Raw genomic sequence first — 19,028 nt, forward strand, 5'->3', positions numbered from 1 at the left:
GCATGGTGAATCGAGCTGACACACTCACTTGGCTTGTATGGAAGTACAAAAACAGGCATATTTGAGTTTCTGGCTTTTATCAGAAAAGCATGAAAAAGATGTGCTTTTGAAAACAAGTATGTAGTAATTCAAATGAAGCATGTACAAAAAACGAAGACAACCCTTCATTAATTTAATTTACAGTCAAAATGACCATTAAGTACCAGTTATTCATTTTTAAAAAGATATTTCTATTTCTAGACATAAGAAACACAGACAGAAGATTAGAAGATAAAATATAAGAAAAATAAGTGATAAAACAGAAGTTTCTAAAACTGTATTTCAACAACTGATTGAAACATACAGAGAAAATTAGAGTCCTTGCAATCGTGCAAGACCTGTTTGACCACCAAAACTGTCCCCATCAGATAAACAGCACTTCATCTTGGAGAGAAAATCAAGCTCTACTCTTGCTTCATATCCACAGGTGTTTCTGTCCATCTTTCCATTGTGAGAAGACAACTCTTCTGAGAAATGGAAAGAAGAAGAAACTTTGCAAATCAAACAAAGAAGCTACTGGTGTTCCCAAAATAATGGACTGACCAACCCAGAGTCCAGGCATCAATATCACTGAATGAGTTTGGGATTACTTGGATCATGAGAAGCAGAAAATACAACCATCTTACAAGATTGAACTTCAAAGGTGTGGAAAAATATCCCTGCATATTTCTTTGAAAACTGAAACTGAAAGCAAGCTTGAAAAGAATGAAAGGTGTAATTAAGTCAAAAACGTGGACAAACTAAATACTGAAAAAATATATATTTAGTTGTTGAGACTTCTGTGTAATTTCTGTTAAATAAATAAAGGAATATCTGACTTTTGCACAATACTGCACATGGTTTATGCTGTATATTTTTAAAAATATGAATGCAATATATTCTAATTTATTTTAATATATTACTTTGTTGGGATCATTGTGAAAAGAGACATCATAAAATTTTCATGATGTTTTTTCGTTATACTGTTCATTGTGTGTTCTGTATATGTATAATATTCTACAGTCATTTTCATTTATTTACATAATTTACACAATCATTTATTTATTTGTTTGTTTGCCACTTCTCTAGGACCACTTTGGTACCACATGAGGAATATTGCTTTCTCATATTCATCGGGATATATGGTTTTGAATAGCTAAATAAGCATCTTTTAAGGCCTTGCTTATTCATGCCTTAATTTAAATGTATTGGACAGATTCTAATAAAATTAACCATAACCATAACACCTCTGGATACAGAGTCTTGGCAGGTGCCCTATGAATAGTGAAAGCCTAACTTTTACACCTGTACCTGCTCTAACTATGGCTAGCTGGCAGTGAAGAGCAGCTGGAGCTCCCTCACTGCTGATGGAGAGAGGTTCAGGGAGGCCTATAGCATTGTAGCTCAGGAGCATCTGGAACACTCTGACTTTCTAGTGATTAAAACTACATTAGCTCCATGGAAAATGACAACAGCATCCCTCTGGCCAAATCACAGGCTGATTTCTAGCTAGCTATTTTACACCAGATAATGCTATCCAGATTTCAGTGAAGGCATCTGGGGCCTAAAATGCCCTTCTATAAAGCAGTGATAGGAGAAATAGCACTAATTGAGGGCAATAAGCGTTTACCAGTCACTTTAGGTGTAAATCTACTAAGGATTTTGACATATGAAGTATTAGGTTAATGTATTAATTCATAAGCAGTATTTAATAATGAATGCTGTGGAATGGCTTTGGAACTCGTCCAAAATATAACAGTGTCTTTAACCTTCTGATAAAGATTTCCTCAGGCAAGGTGAATAAAGGAAGCTTCGGGAGTAAAATGTTAAAGGTACACTCCAGTCAAAATAAAACACGTGTTGTAATGATGACCACAGAGGTGCCGCAGTGGCCTCTAGACTGTGATTTTCTGGTTTAAAGACTAGGACTAGGTAAAATGCCTGTTTGATGATGTAGCTTGTAGGTGGGAAGAATTTTTGAAAAAGTACAACTGCTTTGGTTTGGACAGAAGGTGGGATGTTTAGCTTGTAAATGCAGAAAAAAGGTTCAGTGAGGAGAAGCAAGTAGAGTGAGGGGGAAGGAGTATACAATCTGTTTTTGTTATTTAGTTTACTTCCAGTGCATATATCCACTTTAAATGCACAAGCTTAATGTCTTTTGACTTTATACTTCTTCTTTATAGCCATAAAGAAAGATTTGTTTAAAAATGAAATTGATAGGGGAAAAAAGTTTTCAGAGACTATTTTAAAATATATAGTTTTAAGCAAAAGTTTGGGTGCCCCGGTCAAATATCATGTTTTGTTGATTTTGTAAGAGAAAATAAGTTAACACATCCTGTACAGAGAACACACTTACTCATTCTAATTGCTGATGGCTGTTTATTTGATGAGTTTAACATTTTGGAAAAAATATGACATAAAATGTCCTTTGCAAAAGTTATGACACATTTTATGTTATGTTAAATTTTTTGAAAATTGTTTTTTCCAAAAATTATGTATTAAGATATGATTCATTTGGCATATGTAAGTTTGTGCACTGTAGAGGATGTGTTAACTTATTTTCACTTAGAAAATCAACAATTTTAAATTTAATTCGACCTGGGGTTCAAACTTTTGCATACGACTGTGTATAAGTCATCAATACTGCAGCTAGGTGGTGGTGGAAGGTGGGAGGAAAGTGGGAGGAACATTTAAAAATTACAGCTGCTTTGGGATGGATTTTAGAGGCAGGATGTTGGCTGGTGAATGTGGAAGTAAGGCATAATACATAGCGAAAATTACTGCTAGGAAGCAGAATATCTTATTGAAGCCGTGTATCTGTAGTTACTGCCTTCAAATCATTGGGCCTCATTCACCAACCTTTCCTAAGAAGAAACCTCTTCTTAAAACCCACTTATGCACTTTTTACAACGTTTCTAACATTCACCAGTGTTTTCTTGTTTGGGATTTGTTCTTAGGTAAGAACAGATTCTACACACACCCAAGGTGAGAATAATCCTGTGGTTTAGGAACACGTCATTAATCTGACATAGACTTTTTCTTAGGACCTTTCTCAAGAACACATTTAAGAAAACACTTAGGAAGATATTAGTCAATGAGGCCCATCATTACAACAGAGAGAATGGACTGCTTGAACAATAGAAATGACACATCAGATGAGAAGGATGACAAACTATAGATAAAGTGGTTGTTTAGTTTTCTTGATGATTTTGTTTGATGACTGAGGTGAGAGTTACACTAATTCTATCTTGGTTGTGTTTATTAGCCTGTAGATCAGTGGCTAGGCTAGCAGTTATGATTGGTGGACACCACAGGGATTTCTAATGGTTGTATTATACTTGGGTAATACATGTTAGGTACTGTAGTAAAGGAACCCTGATGAATGAAAATTGTGATTTCTGTCTAGTCAATGAGGTTTCGGGATACAGTGATACGGCGTACTGTGCACAGCAAAGAAAGTTTTTTTCAAATAACCTTTATTTATTTATTTATTTATTTATTTATTTATTTATTTCAAGATTAAAGTCTTCAGATGAGGCTTTACTCATGAAAGGAGAATCAAGCAGGTTTAGGATTAAAATGTCTATGTTTCATAACGATAATATACAAGATTTGTATGTGGGCTCATTGTCCAATATACAGATCACATTTTGATTCACCACCTCTAAAAGGCACTTCAACCACTTCAAACAAAGTCACCTACTATCAATAATATTACTTGTTAGGAATCGATCAGTTAAAGCTTTCAGAACCAAATGACAGATAGCTTTGAGAATAAATGCTCAGATAAAGCCACTAACTCTGATTGTCAAAACAAGGATAAAACTGCATTACAAGAAACTCTGATTTTAGTATCTAGTTTTTAGTACTGTGTCAGCAGAAATGTACAGTAAACATACATATTTTACCTTTTATTCAGAGGAATTGATCCAGACATACTTCACAGATATTCGCACAGCTGCAGGACGTTAGTGTTATCACATGACAGGAAATGAAGTAAACTTCTTATACATCCATAAAAGTCCCTTGTACAACTGTACACAATTTCCTCTGTGCTCTGTTGTTTTTTATTACTTTTCCCCCTCCTTGTACTCCACTTTGGTGTCTGTATTTATCAGGCATTGTCTTTAACAATATTTTAGTTTAGATTTTTTAAAATCAACCCAAAAACAAAGTTGACCTTTATTTACTTTGTTGGTTCATGCCCCTGGTCATATTAAGTACCATTCTTTATATCATACCATTAATCTATAATCAAAGTGTAATGCCTGATACCATCTTTCACTCAAAAATATACCCAGTAGGGAATGAGAATCACTTATTGACCTAGCTTTCCCAGTTACTTAATTATCTGACCATTTTTCACACATCTAGCTACTTCAATTGAGCCATTAAATATTGAGAAGAGGGGTATATATGCTCTAAAAGTAACTTTTTACATTTTTTGACCAAGGATGAATCTTTGGCACATTGTCAAAAATTACATACATTTTCCCAGCTTCATGTTGACAGTGTGTGTGTTCTGGTGCCAAACATATTGGCACAGTGTGGCTGCTGCTTTACAGCGGTGTCATTTGTTTTGTTTTATATTCTTTGTGTGCATGTTTTGATGTTTCCCTGCTGGCTGAGCGGTTTGCCAAAACCTTCACCAAGACAGTGGCAGACAGAGACCCTGGTGGCTCAGAGGCTTCTTGGGCTGGCCTCTCAAACGGCACTACACTGCAACTAAATGGCTGTTTGGACTGTCAGCTTGAGTGACGCAACACCGCAGCCACCAGGTTGCTTTGGCTGGCTTCTTGGGCTAGCCACTTGAGCGACACTACATTGAAGCTACATTGCTTCCTGGGCCGACAGCTTGGGCAATGCTACACCGCAACTATGAAGCTGCTTGGGCTGACTGCTTGAGTGACGCTACAAAGCAACTATGAGACTGCTTGAGTTGGCTACTTGAGTGAAACTACAATGCAACTACAAAGCTGCTTGAGCTGGCTGCTTGAGTGACGCTACACCGTAGGTACGAGGCTGACTGGGCTGGCTGCTTGAGCGACGCTACGTCAAAGCTATGCGGCTGCCTGAGCCAACCACTTGAGTGATGCTACATCGAGGCTGAGGCTGCTTGAGCACTGCTACACTTCAACTACGAGGCTGCTTGGGTTGGCTGCTTGATGGATGCTACACCACAGCTACGTGGCTGCCTGGACCGGCCGCTTGAGCATCTTTATGTCATAGCTACGTGTCTGCCTGCGCTTGACACTTGAGTGATGCTACACTGCAGCTGTGAGGCTGCCTGGATCAATGGTGTTTGGTTGCGTGACTGACACTACACTGCAGCTACAAAGCTCCTTGGGCCAGTCGCTTCAACAGTGTTACCCCTCCACAACTAAGGACTTTTTCTGGGCTATGATGCTTCACCATAGTTGCGAGGCCCCCTGGGCAGAGAGAGACCTTCCTCATGGCTAAGGACTATTTCTAGACCAGCTAAGTGACTCTATACCTTAATAGTGCGTGTGTGTATTGTGGGTTGTTTTATTTATTGTTGAATATGTATTTTGTTACTTATGTAAAGCATCCTAGGGTTTGACAAAGATTCCATGTAAATTAAAGCTCCATTCCAAATCAAACCCAATCCACCTCAAAAAAATAAAATCTGAGAAACAATAACATGGACTCCAAGCACATATTGCAGTTGCATCAAGGCACATTTAGATTAGCGTCATCTCATGTCTACATCTTTCTCTGTGAGCTGAAATAGTTTTATTCTGTTGGTAAACATTCTTTCAGCTCATGGTCATGGCCTTTGTCTTCACCTAGCCACTGTGTCTGCAGCTATTGTTAAAGGATGTCACCCAACAATGCACTTTTGAGACACTACCACTAATTTACATCTGTTTTTAAGAGACAAAAAAAAAAAACTTGTGTCATTTGAACAGAGTACTTAATTAACCACACTTACAATCTATCTCATGCATTTTTGTGCACTCCTCCTTTAAATACTCATGTATGAGGAAGAAAAATGCTTGTAAATTGCCAATAAAAAAGCCTTCATCAGGGCATCTATGCATTCACATCCACGTCACCTATAAGCCATAACCACTGGTGGAGAGAGTGCAGATTCCAAAGTATTTTAGAAAAAAAAAACTATGCTGAAAACTTTATAATAAGAATGGCTTGTGCTCATCCCAAGACATCATGTCCACTTCCTCTCTCTGTTTATTCATTCTGTGATATACACCTACAAGATCTCTCCTGATGTTTCCAATATATTACCACTATGCAACTTACTCAACTTAGTCATATGACCTTTGCAACTCTGGAGATTCTTATGGCCGTATAATGCTGGGATGACTGGTACAACTCCCACTGCCCATGGCCTCTGCTCAGGCACTGAAACTGTGATGCTTGATGCAAAAGGTACAAGGTCCATAGCTTCCACCCTCTGCTTTTTGAGCAATGTTTCTTCTGCCTCTTATCACAAAATCTTTTTTTGTTGCAGTTTAGGCAGGAAAAGAAGACATAGCAAACTTGGCTTGGATGCATGATACTGGTATAGAACTTTTACATTACTCTTTAGAAAACTCAAAGATCTCAATTGAAAGGTTCTTTATGGACCCAAAACTGGTTCTTCTATGTCACTGCTTTACTTACCCCTTACAGAAAAGTCATTACATGAATTTCACATGTGAATAAACACATGTTGTTGTTGCACATTTCACATGATAAAAATGAGTCATCACATTTGAAAAAATGTGATCACGTGATAAAACACATGATTACTTGTAAACAAAGTTTTTGCACACTTCACATGTAAAACATGCACAACTTTTCTGTAACAAACTGAACACTGAGATTTCTAACCTATTGCTTATTGCTGTTCATGACAGATAATCTTTTAGATAACAGGAAAAAGTAGCAAAAGCATCAGAGCTCGGATACATTTAAGTTATGATTTGAAAGACCTACTCTAATCTGAAGCGTGATCTGCCAATAAAAATGAAACTCCACATCACTGAAAGAGAGGAACAAAGGTGGATTCAGATTTTTCAGAATGTTTTCGATATTCAATAACTGTGAAAATTAAAAAAAAAAGTTACTAAGGATGGTTCGATGTAAAATGACTCATTGTAGAGAACACTTTATTTACGATCCAGAACAACCAGTGAACCTGAATGTGTCTTCTGTTTTTTGTATATAATGTCGATGATGACAAAATAGTTATAAATCTGAAATCTTTGGGGATTTTTTATGTAGCAACATCATATAAAAGCATTCAGTGAAGTAGATCTTCCTTGTTGATATCATCATCACTGTGGACAGTTCTGAGTCAGCAAGTTTCTCTAGAATGATATATTTCACATCCAACCACTTTGAATTAGATGTTTACGTCTAAATGATTTAATTACACAGATGTTTCAAGCAACCTGTGGAATTTCCTCTTAAAGCATTATGATGGATAGTCAGACAACTCAAACACTGACATGTTGAACAATGTTGTGTATGTCTGACCATGAACATCTCTGAGAATTAAAATAAGACCTTGTAGACAGTAGTTTTACTACATGTCCCTGTTTGGTATTACATGCTTTCAAAGCTGATTCAGAGAGCTTGGCTTCTTCTCTGTGTGAATGGTGCTCTCACCAGAGGTGGTGCTCTTGTGCAACAAATGTATGTAGAAAGAAAGGAAAGGAACAATTTATTTCAATGTATTATTTATTATAATGCATAATTTTTAAATAATTGGATTTTAAATATGGTACCTTTCTTCTAAGTTGTGCACTTAGACATGCACATTTTGACATTTTAAAGAAAATACACCTTAAGAAGTATAATGAGTGCATTCCTCCATTTAGACATAAACTGACATGTTAATCTTTTACCGTACACATACACCAGTAAGATATATATAACATCTTAAGAAATGTTGTGGAATATCCATTATTTCCAACAAAATTCTTTTAAATACACAACCTTTTGAGAAGGTTACTTCTAATTCCAGTGTAAGATTTCTCTGATAACTCTTTGACGATCATGTATCTACCATATATAATAAGAAATAACAGATTTTAATCAGCCAACAGTTTTTAATGTTTCAAACTCAATATGAGTTTTTGATAGTCTTAAATAATGCATTTTAGAATTTTACTATCTTTTAATGTGCTAAACATGCTCAGTTCAGACTTTTCTTTGGATTAGTGATAGCAACAGGCCATCATGAAGTTACCTGCTCTAAATTTCTGCCCAAAAACACTTCATTACTGCTAATTAGCTACAGAGAATAATTAATACGTGCAGTTAAAACTTTCCACAAAGTGTCATGTTTCATGATATTGTGTCAATATTTTCAACATGCACATTTACAATTTTTGACCAAAGCTTTTCATAAAGGCATTTATAATTGAGAGCCTAAGTGTACTAATGCATGATTACAATCTATAAAAGCTACAGCTTGCCATTTTGTAGATGTTGTTTTTTTTTCTATTTAACTGTAGCATTAACTGAAATGCCCCAAATTATCCAAGTGGTTTCAATGCTAGGCTCAATGACCCTTCAAACAAAAATGAAGGCAGAGACTGGAAATAATTGAGCTAGAACACAGAACTAATACATTTCAGCATAGAAGGAGAAAGTGTAGCTTTGACACAGCAGATAATGAAGACAGCCAGCCCATGAAAAACACATGGAAGAGTTAACATCTATGGGTGTATCAACTGGAAAAACTATAGATTTGCCTGACGGTTAGACAGCTGGGTCCCTTGAGTAAAATAGGCACGATTTAGTGGATATTTTTAGCTCTGAAGCACAAAGTGGTTGTGACAGAATCTTAGTAGGTGACCACATGAGGGGTTACACTGTTACATTGCACAATAATCTACAGCACAGACATATTAATAACTGCATTTATGTGGACTGATTATTCAATATTAGTCTTATGCTGTGTTGGGATGCTCATCAGTAGTTTGTACAGACCAGATGGTTAACTAGTACATACAGCTTCACTCTGTTTGTATGCTTTATGAAAAACAGAAAAAGAAAGCAAATATGTGTGGAGAACATATCCTGCTTTGCTATATTAAACAAGCACATAGATCACACAGAAGCACATCAGGTGTACTTTTTCACATTCACCACCAGATTTACCATTTTTTGCTGGCAGAAAAAGTGAAAAGTTGTGTGACGCATCACATGTAAATGTAACATCTAGAATCCAAAGTTTCCAACTTGAAAATATGATTTTGTTGACTTTTCAAGTGCAAGTTACAATTTTGAGAATTGGTATGTCCCAGTTTACGGCACCACTCAAAAACAGTATAAGACTGGTATTCTAGCAAAGGAATTATCATGTAAACAATCAGCTGTCATTGTCCAACTAAAACCTTAGTCAACCTAAGCTTAGCCTGATTAATCCTGCAGTCTAGGCCAATATTCTGTTACACTCTCCAAAAAAAAGGTACAAAACTGTCACTGGGGTGGAACCTTAAAGGGTACAACTTCAGTATTTTAGATAGGGAATATAAATGTAGCATATTCTATTGATAATCTCATTTTTTAAGCTGCATTGACTCCATACTTCCTCTCCTGACTCAAGGCTTTTCAATTAATTTTTCTATTTGAAAAAGTTATTAAACAGTACAATTGGGAAAGTGTATATACTGTACCTTTAAAACTTTTTGAAGGTACACAATGGGGCCTTAAAGACTGTGTTTTTTTGTTTGTTTATTTTTCTCCACAGTTTACATTTTTTCTCTAATTCCATTCACTGGGTCTCCCCCAACCACACAATGCTACCAAGCTGGCAGGGGGAAGGGTAGCACAAACTTCCTCCAGATTAGTGAACATTGCTGCTAACATAATGTCAATGGACAGCTCAACACAAAGGATAGGAGGAGAGACACCTGCCAGTGATGCAGGGAGGGGGACAGAGGGAGGGCCATGCTACCCAGCCAGAGAGAGCGAGGCCAATTGTGATCTCTTGGACTCCCAGGCACAGATGACTGTGGCATCACCGGAGATCAACCTTGCAACTTCCCAATGATAAGGCCAACACAAACTGTTATGCCACTTTAGAGCCCCTTAAGGACGATGTTCCACTTTTGAGGGTACATTTACACAAGTGTGGCATTTTTGCTGGTTTGAGAATTAGAACACACGGAAAGTACATCAAACACAAAAACGCCAGTCTAAACTTGACATCATTTTGCAGCACTTTCTTCAGTAATAATAACACTAAAGCAAGCAGTCTATGATGGCATGCATGTCAATGGGTCTGTAAATTGACTAGTTATTTATACAACTCATGTACAGCTGTGGATGTAAACACAGCACCTGCCTGCATTTAAGTATACTAAACATGCAAGACAGATGTGTATTTCTTTTCAGGCAGAGATGGTTCTTCAGCGTGTGTGTAAGCTGTAATGAGGGAGACCTGCAGCCCTATATCACTTTTAGCTAACAAAGCAAAGAAAAGACATGTGCTCTCCTTTGTAGCGTCACACCTTTCCGTAGAGAAGTCATTGGCCTGCGGGTCAGTGGGTCTTGCTCGCGTCAAGGAAAAATTAGGCCGTTTTATTCATTCAAGCTGATTTAAATAGCTATTTAAATTTTATGGTCCTAATTTTTATTTTATTTTCCCTTAGGTCACTGAGTCCAAGGACAGTGCTGTGAGACCACACTATCTGCCCACAAACTGAAGAGGTCATTCTATGTGAAACATATGTCCACACATATGTTCCAGTCTGGTTAAAGATATAGACATAGACAGTGACATTTATGCTTGTACATTAAATGTGTGTTACAGAAGATTAAACAGTCTGTGTGCTTTTACTTGAGACAAATAATCTGCTTTTGATTATATCTAACATTCAAAGATGCAGAGAATCTAATATATACTTTTATTGCTTCACGTTTTGATTATTGCAATGTCCTAATAGGTCTTCTCACATTCAAAGTTAACTGCAAATTGGACAAAATGCAGCTGCTCAGCTACCTGTATCTACCCCTGTGTGGCTCCATATTGCACTTACTGTCCACCCCGGTCCCTTTGTTCATCTAGCTCTGGGGACAGATTCTCAAAGCACTTAGGACAGTCATAACCCACAAGGAACATCATATCTTCAGAGTCACAATCGTAACTAGCTTTTAATCATGTTTTTATTTCTGACATTTATGATCTTTCAACAATGTCATCAAGAGAACATTCCTACATATTGTAAACTGCACTGAAATCAACTGAACAGTCATTCAAACCAGAGGAAAATGCTTAAAAATAGTAGACTTTGCCTAATATCGTTAAAAGAACAGGATGATGGGAGTTTTTTCTGTAATTAAGTTGGCTTAACAACGCTAACTTACTGTTTGTGTTCTGTTATTATGCACTATAGTGCACTTTTAGTGCTTTTGGGACTGACTGCGTGGACGTGTTTGTGCAGCTTTTGTTCAAGTACTATTTTTCCCTGCAGGAAATGAATGGTAAGAAACACTGAGAAAATTAAATCTGTCTCAAAATGATCTCACAAAGGGCATCTCTTGCATTGCCATTCATTCCCATTACATATAGACTCACATACATTCTAGCAACACCTTAGCAACGACTTGGGATACCATAGCAACAGCTTAGCAACACCTTAGTAAACACTTGGGATTCCATAGCAATAGGTAAGCAACAACTTAGCAACCGCCTGGGAGTTGTATGCATTTATCATATGCATTTATAAAACATAACTAATAACATACAATAACATGAATAATAACGTAGAAAAGAAGTGCTCTCCTTTGTAGCATCAAACCTTTTCATTTTTGTAGAGAAGTTCTCATTATTGTTTACACTAGGCCAAGGGTGATTATGTACCATGCGGGCTTCCTCACCCTTTCCATTGCCTGTGTGCATATTAAAAAACGCTGTTTGAGAAAAACAGTGTTGCTTTTTTAATGTTATAAATGCTTTAATTTCTACATATTTAGATGATATGATTTAGATATGATTTCTTTTTCCTTTTTTGGTGACTCCACCTAATGTTTTACAAGATTGGCAGTTCATGCACACATGAGGATTCATCACTGCCTCAGTATCTAAACTTGGATCAACAGAGAAAGTTGTTAGGTTTTGTAAAGCTGAAACTTTGTGAAGTGAAGCCTAAGTTGCACCTGCACCACAAAAAAAACAAAAAAAACAATAACATATCTTTATCTTTAGCTTTTTATCCCTTTGCTTCTTTTCCATTTTTGACTACAGACTTGTACATTCTTTTCTTGAGACATGATTAATTAGCTCACTTGAGTGTCTTAGACAACAAAGGTACACTAATAACCCAGAAGATGTTAGGAGTCCCCTGGAGGCCGCAGGACCCTAAGCCACTGCTTATGTTACTTATTAGGTAGAGCCGGCGCTGGGTCTAAGAGTACTACTTTAGTACACTTTTAACAGTCATTTGACTGTTGTTATACTGCATTAATGTATTAATGCACAGTTTTAGTTGTATTGAGGTCAAACGACATTAACTGCACGCCTTTGTCAGGCATGAACAGGCAGGCAGAAGCATGCATGTCATAATGAAAAATTAATGAATGTTCAGACTTTCTGGTTGTACCTAATGAAAGATCACTGACCAGTAAGGTCTCAGGGCTAATATAAAATTAAAAATGAATGGCAGCCTTCAAGCACTAGACTAATTTGTAATAAAGTGAACCAGATGTTTTGCCTTATCGCTGCCACTCTCTCGTCTAATAACAGAGGCACTCAAGCTGTACAACAAGGCCAAAATTTGTCACAATAAAACATCTGCAGGATATCAAAAAACATATATATATATTTTTTTTAAAGGGTTGATAATTTGCTAGAAAGGAAATGAAACAGTTGTACACTTGTTTCTGTATTGTTTCAAAGCTCTTTGAAGCTTTTAGATTCAAAATAAGAAAGTGGGATGAAAGCTAGAAAAAGGTCAACAAAAGGGTATGACCTTTGGAGGATCTGAGCAGTCAGGCCAGTTTTGATCTGACCCTTTTGATTGAGGCTGCAGTCAGAGGCAACTGTGCTGTGATGCAGTTTCAGTTATATAGCAGTGCAGCGGCCTGCCCGGTCAGCTGGTCTCTGGGGACTGTCCCCAGCCTCAGCTTAGCAAAAAAGCACAGCTTCTCAAGTTAGCTTGCACCATTAGATACTGTGACAGCCTTTATAAATCTTTTATTCAGTTCTTTGGGAGCGCTTCCATGGTACTTGAAGACAAATTGACTTTGGGGAAGGAGTCAGATACTATCAGAGACTTTTACTGCGGTGGCTGGCAAGCAATTCTTAAGAAAAAAAAAGACACACGGCAGAGACTGACGTAGTTATCACTCACCACTGTCCACTACTTTGTCTTTATTCATGTTCACTCTCAAACTCACACTGTAACCTTTTTGCAAAATTCTGAAATTCTGACCATTAACCCCTTAAACTGCTGGCTTATTGTTAAAGTGTTAAGACTTGTTTTGCAGTAACTGCTGTAAACTATTCAGTAACTACCATGAAACATATTATAATATTATAGTATTATAGTTATAAGCCATGTAAATCTCTGAGCCCACAATGATTCAGCTCAGTTACAATTCTTTAAGAAATGATTCAATGTATATTTTTTACAGTTACACAATCATTTAACAGATGCTTTTAGCCAGAGAGACTTATAAAATATGCCAACATGGGAAACCAAAGCAATGCAAAACACCTGCAGAGACTGCAAGAACTTATAGCCTAGCCAACAAAAGGCAGAACGTGGAAAAATGTGGCTAATTCGGTCTTTTAATCTGCTTTTCAAACCTAATCATAAGATTTCTCAGTGCTGTTACTGCATTCATTTGATATGTATAGAATGTGATCTAACAGAGCTGTTTAGTTTATATTACAAACCACACTTTTCAACAAGAAAACATATGAATAGGAATGTCACACGTGTCACATTTCATCCTTACACTAATTAAATAAATCAATAATAAGACCTTACTGATACGAATTGCACTCTGAATGAGCTTCCACCCTCCATGAAAAAAATCATGCTGTAGCTAACAGTAAAGGAAGCCTTGTGCATCTTTAATACAGGGAAAGACACAAGGCCGCACACAGAAAGCTCCAATTTCGTCATGCTGCCTGTTTCACTGTGGCCAACATGGGCATGCATGCACTGTCTGTCCTCTGGTGGCACATTAAAATGAGTTTAAAGGGGCCATTACCAAAGTTTCAGTGTTAGAGTTAAAGAAATAAATACAATAGAAACTAAGGAGAATTAAAGAAATGCATTTAAGCAATAAAACACAGAGGTAAAGAGCAGTGGATTAGAGAGCAATGACTGATTCAGAAATTAAGTGTGAATGCATCCAGATAGGCATTACTCTACTCTAAGTATTGTAATGAACTGCTACTGGCTGGCTCTGTCTCCAAGAAAGAGGTGTGGCTATGCAGACGGTCACACGCAAAAGCTTATGGCGCGCACCCTCCAACAAAGGGACTTTATGTTGTTTAGTGTTGGTTGTTATGTATATGTTACGTTATGTAGGTTGTTATGTAAGTCATGTATATGTGTTACGATGTCAGTCTGATTTGCGAAGTGTTATTGGGTGGGTGTTTGGTCTGGGGGGTGGGGTCACTGTCAGGGAGAAGTGTGTAGCTAGAGGTGACCTCTCCCTACAAGTTCATGTGTTATTATGTGCTTTTTCTACTGGTGTGTTGAATAAGGAGAACTTCTAGCAGTAGAAGCATGGCTACCACTGTGTCCTACTCTGGGTTGATATCATAGTATTGCCTGAACAAACTGAGTGACTGGGCAGTATAAAGTTCAGGGAAATTTGTTCCACCACTGATGGAAAGAATACAAAAGCAGCGAGACCAAGCCTTACGGACATGTTTAGATTTTAAAGATGTACATGTGAAGAGCCCAGAAGCCAAAGACCTAAGCTGATGCAGGTGTGTAGTTCTGGACCAAGATCCAGAGATAGCAAGGGGCTGAGCCCTTTGAAGCGTGGAATGTGAGAACAAGAGCTTTATATTTGATTCTTTCTTCCACAGGAAGCCAGTGGAGTTATCTCAGCACTGGAAGCACATGGAAGAACTTCGGAAGCTTATGGACCAGACAAGCCGCAGCATTCTGAAATCTCTGTAGAGGAGAATATGACAGCATTTGATGGAAGGTCTGCAAGGAGGGAATTGCAGTAGTCAAGTCTTGATATGACTAGCTTGAGCCTGAGCAGCCACTGCAGTAAGGAAGGGTCATAATCTCCTAATGTTGTGAAGTAAGAATCTGCAGAATACAGTATTAGATGTTATGTAAATTAAGTTGATTGTCCAGGAAAACATTGATGGTTTAGGCAAGCTGTGAATGTAGGTAAAAGAGTTTTGTCCAATTTCAATTTCAGTTAAAAGGCCTTCATTTGTTAAGAGATATTAGAAGGACAGTCATATATATTCTATGACATAACAAGAAGTCAACAGTGTAGCAGTGATAAGAAAAGCCTTGTGAGCATATCACTGATCCTGGTGACTTAGTGTACAAGAACAACTGAAGTGGACCAAGAACTGAACCCTAAGGAACTCCAGTTTTGAAGCTATGTGAGGCAGAGAGAGAGACTTTCCAGACTACCTAGTAGGATGAATTCTGAAGGTAGGATAATAGCTAAGCAAGAGTATTGCTGCTGATGCCTAGTTCGAAAAGTGTTGAAATGAGCATCTCGTGGCGTCAAAGGTAGCTGACAAGTGAAGAAGGATAAGGACTGAAGACATGCAGTTCTCCCTGGCTTTGTGGAATGATTGAGTGACTGATAAGACGGTGGTTTCTCTTAAGTGTCCTGGCTTGTATCCAGACTGGTTGGTGTCAAGAAACTTGTTCCTCTCAAAATGGGAAGATAGCTATGCCAGGACAACCCATTCCATGGTTTTGGAATAAAATGAAAAGAGTGAAAGTGTTTGTACGATCTAGAGAGGGCTTATTGAGCAGCAGCATCACTCAGATATAAAAGGAACCGTACTGAAGGTTAGAGATGGGTTGATTGCTGAACTCAGAAATGGAGCATGGTTTGCAGAGGTAGTTTGGAGAAATGTGATAGGAACTGGGTCCAGTGGGAAGGTTGTGGGAAGATTAGTGGTAATCAGTTCCATCACTTCATGCTTGGTAAGTGATTTGAAGGTCATTAGAGTCTAGCTTAAGTTTTGTGTGTAGTGGGTCTACACACCATGAAGTAAGAAGTAAGTCATGAAGTCCTCTGCAGTAGAAGATGGAGGAGGAGGAGGATTACTGAGGCGTAAGGAGAAGGTGGAAACCAATTTTTGTGGATTATGCAACCACTGATTATAGAATACAAGAAAGAGGAAAGGCAGATGAACAGGTCATTTTTACATTGTACATTTTTTACATTTGAAAATGGTCCACATATTTGCATACATATTATTATTATAATCAATTCCAATATTCTAAAATCAGTGCAGTTGAATTGCCACCTTTAAATCAATGCTTCAAAATGCATCTATTTTTACACCACTAGTAATTATGAGCAAGGAATTAGAATGTGAGCCTATGGACCTTAGAGTTTAAGGGGTTGTTCTACATTTTATATCTATAACTATCCAGATACCCCTAATAATGAGTGAATTCAGCTACTTTAAATTACACTTATTACTGCACAGGTGTTCAACTGTGCACATACATAATGAGATGCTCTGAAGCAGCTGCATTTGAGTCTAAGACCACCATGACTAATGCCAAGTATCAGTTAGAGGGGTATAAAGCCCCCTAGTATTGAGCTGTGGAGCAGTGGAACTGTGTTCTCTGGAGTGATGGAGCTCCATCCAATACCTTTGGCATTAGCTGGAGTGGAGTTTGTGACCCAGAACTGATCACCCAACATCAGCACCTGACCTCACTAATGCTCTTGTGGCTGAATGCACTCAAATCCTCACAACAATGTTCCAACATCTAGTGTAAAGTCTTACCAGAAGAGAAGAGGCTGTTACTGCAGCAAAGGGGGACAAACTTCCTGATAACACCCTTGATTTCAGAAGAAACGTTGAATTAGCAGATGTCTACAAACTTAGGGCATATTGTGTATATATCCTGTACAGTACACCTAAAAGTTTGTGTACACATTTTTAATGTTTCTCATGACAATCTCTGCTGTTTTTCAACTGTAGAACCACTTAATAGCTTAATATTTCATTATCTGGCAAGCATTTTAATTTATGCAGGAAGGCTTGCATGCAATCTTTCACAATGAGCACAGAAATTCCTGCATAGTTTATGGGGAGGACGAAGTGAATGAAGCACATTTCCAGAGCACAATGTTGTCATTTTTATGTCATCATAAAAACCTTTTCCCTTGTGCATTCTCTTTAACATAAATCCGCAACAATACACAGCAACACACACATGCAGTGGTGCCCACTCATGCGCATACAGGCACAGTTGTGAATTATTAATTCCTCTAAAAGTAAAAGTGCAGTAAGTGCTTCCCATCAGCCTGCTCCATGTACCTGGGCAAGTGGGAAAGCAGTTTAATTGCTGCGACATGATTTATTTGACAGAGCCTAAGGCTGTTACAACTTCACATAACCCTACTTCTGCAGTGCCGGAATACCATCTCCATCAGACGGTGAATGAACGAACGAAAAAAAAAGCTGTGGAAAGCTCAAAGCTCATCTGGATTCCTGCAAGCAATGAAGGAAGGAATTTTTGTACATGTCAACCTGCAAACTTTTTAGCACTCATCAAATGGAAATGATTTTCCCAGTGCTATAGCCAAAAAGCCACCACTTCTTACTCAAAGTTGTGAAAGAAAAGAATGCATCAGATTTTTAGTAGATGATACCTATCAGGGTAATATACTTCAGGAATGTCCTCTTTTGAAGTACTGGAAAATAAGCATGGAGAAAGACAGAAGTTTTCACTTGCAAATATGCAAAAAACAGGGCTCTTTGGGGTGATGCCCACTTTAGGTTCTTTTTTTGACCGCACAATCTAAAACAAGAAATTACCCAAATAGGAACCATCAGGAACTTAAGATTCTTGTTCTAGCTTATTTTCACCTGCTAGAGAGACACTCTAAAGGACCTAAATTAGCTAATTAGCTATCTTGATTGATAGATAACTGAACTTTTCAACTGAAACGTCACTGTTCTGCATGCACACATTCACAAAAATCTCTACAGCTTACATTTTCTCTGTCAGGTGTGAAAATATGAGAAAAATTGCTTGTTCCATGCCTGTTAGTAAAAATGCTAATAGCACAGGTGTTTACTTCCTTACTAGCTTATGACTCCTTATAGTGTTGCTGCTTTACTAAGGAGTAAATCTAAAAATAGCAATCAACACATCATCATGCTGTTCTAGCTTACATTCCAGTGCATGTATTGGTCATTTAATAGTGTTTGGTGATTTTATCTTCACCTGGAAGAACAAAGACTTAACATCTTGCTATGTTAAGAAAAGTTTTTTCCTTTTTCTGAAAAGTCATTTTTGAGAAATGAAATGTTTCAAAGGTTTTGAAAGGTCTTGTTCCGACAATATGCCCAAACGTTTTATTACACACTTCAATTACTTAAGAAAAGCTCCATTAGTTTGCACTTTAGTCCCTGTAGTTAAAGAATAATAAGCCTTAGTATGTAATTAGCCTGGATTTTTAAGAGATCAATAGCAAAACTGAATGTTTAAAAACTCCACATGATGGAAATGTTCCACATCAGTTGAAGGTTTTTCCATAGAACTGTACATCCAAGCCAGGAACCACTGAGGAACCTTTATTTTTGAGCATTTAGAAGGCAGAGGCAGAGTGGAGTGAAGGTGGCCGTGCTGCTGTCTCACGGGTAGTGACTCACGGTTTACCTCTCTAACCTGCGAACAAAACCAATGCAAATCAGCTTTCTCCGGATGTGTAGGAAGACAGCAAGTGATCCAGAGCGCTTGATGACCGCGATAGAGAGGATGTTTGTCTCCGTGACTCAACCTTTCAGCGTGCTTCTACCGTCCTCACTGTTGCCATGGCAAAAGGACAATATAACT

This window comes from Colossoma macropomum, unplaced genomic scaffold, assembly GCF_904425465.1.
Source record: "Colossoma macropomum unplaced genomic scaffold, Colossoma_macropomum, whole genome shotgun sequence".
Taxonomy (NCBI): Eukaryota; Metazoa; Chordata; class Actinopteri; order Characiformes; family Serrasalmidae; genus Colossoma; species Colossoma macropomum.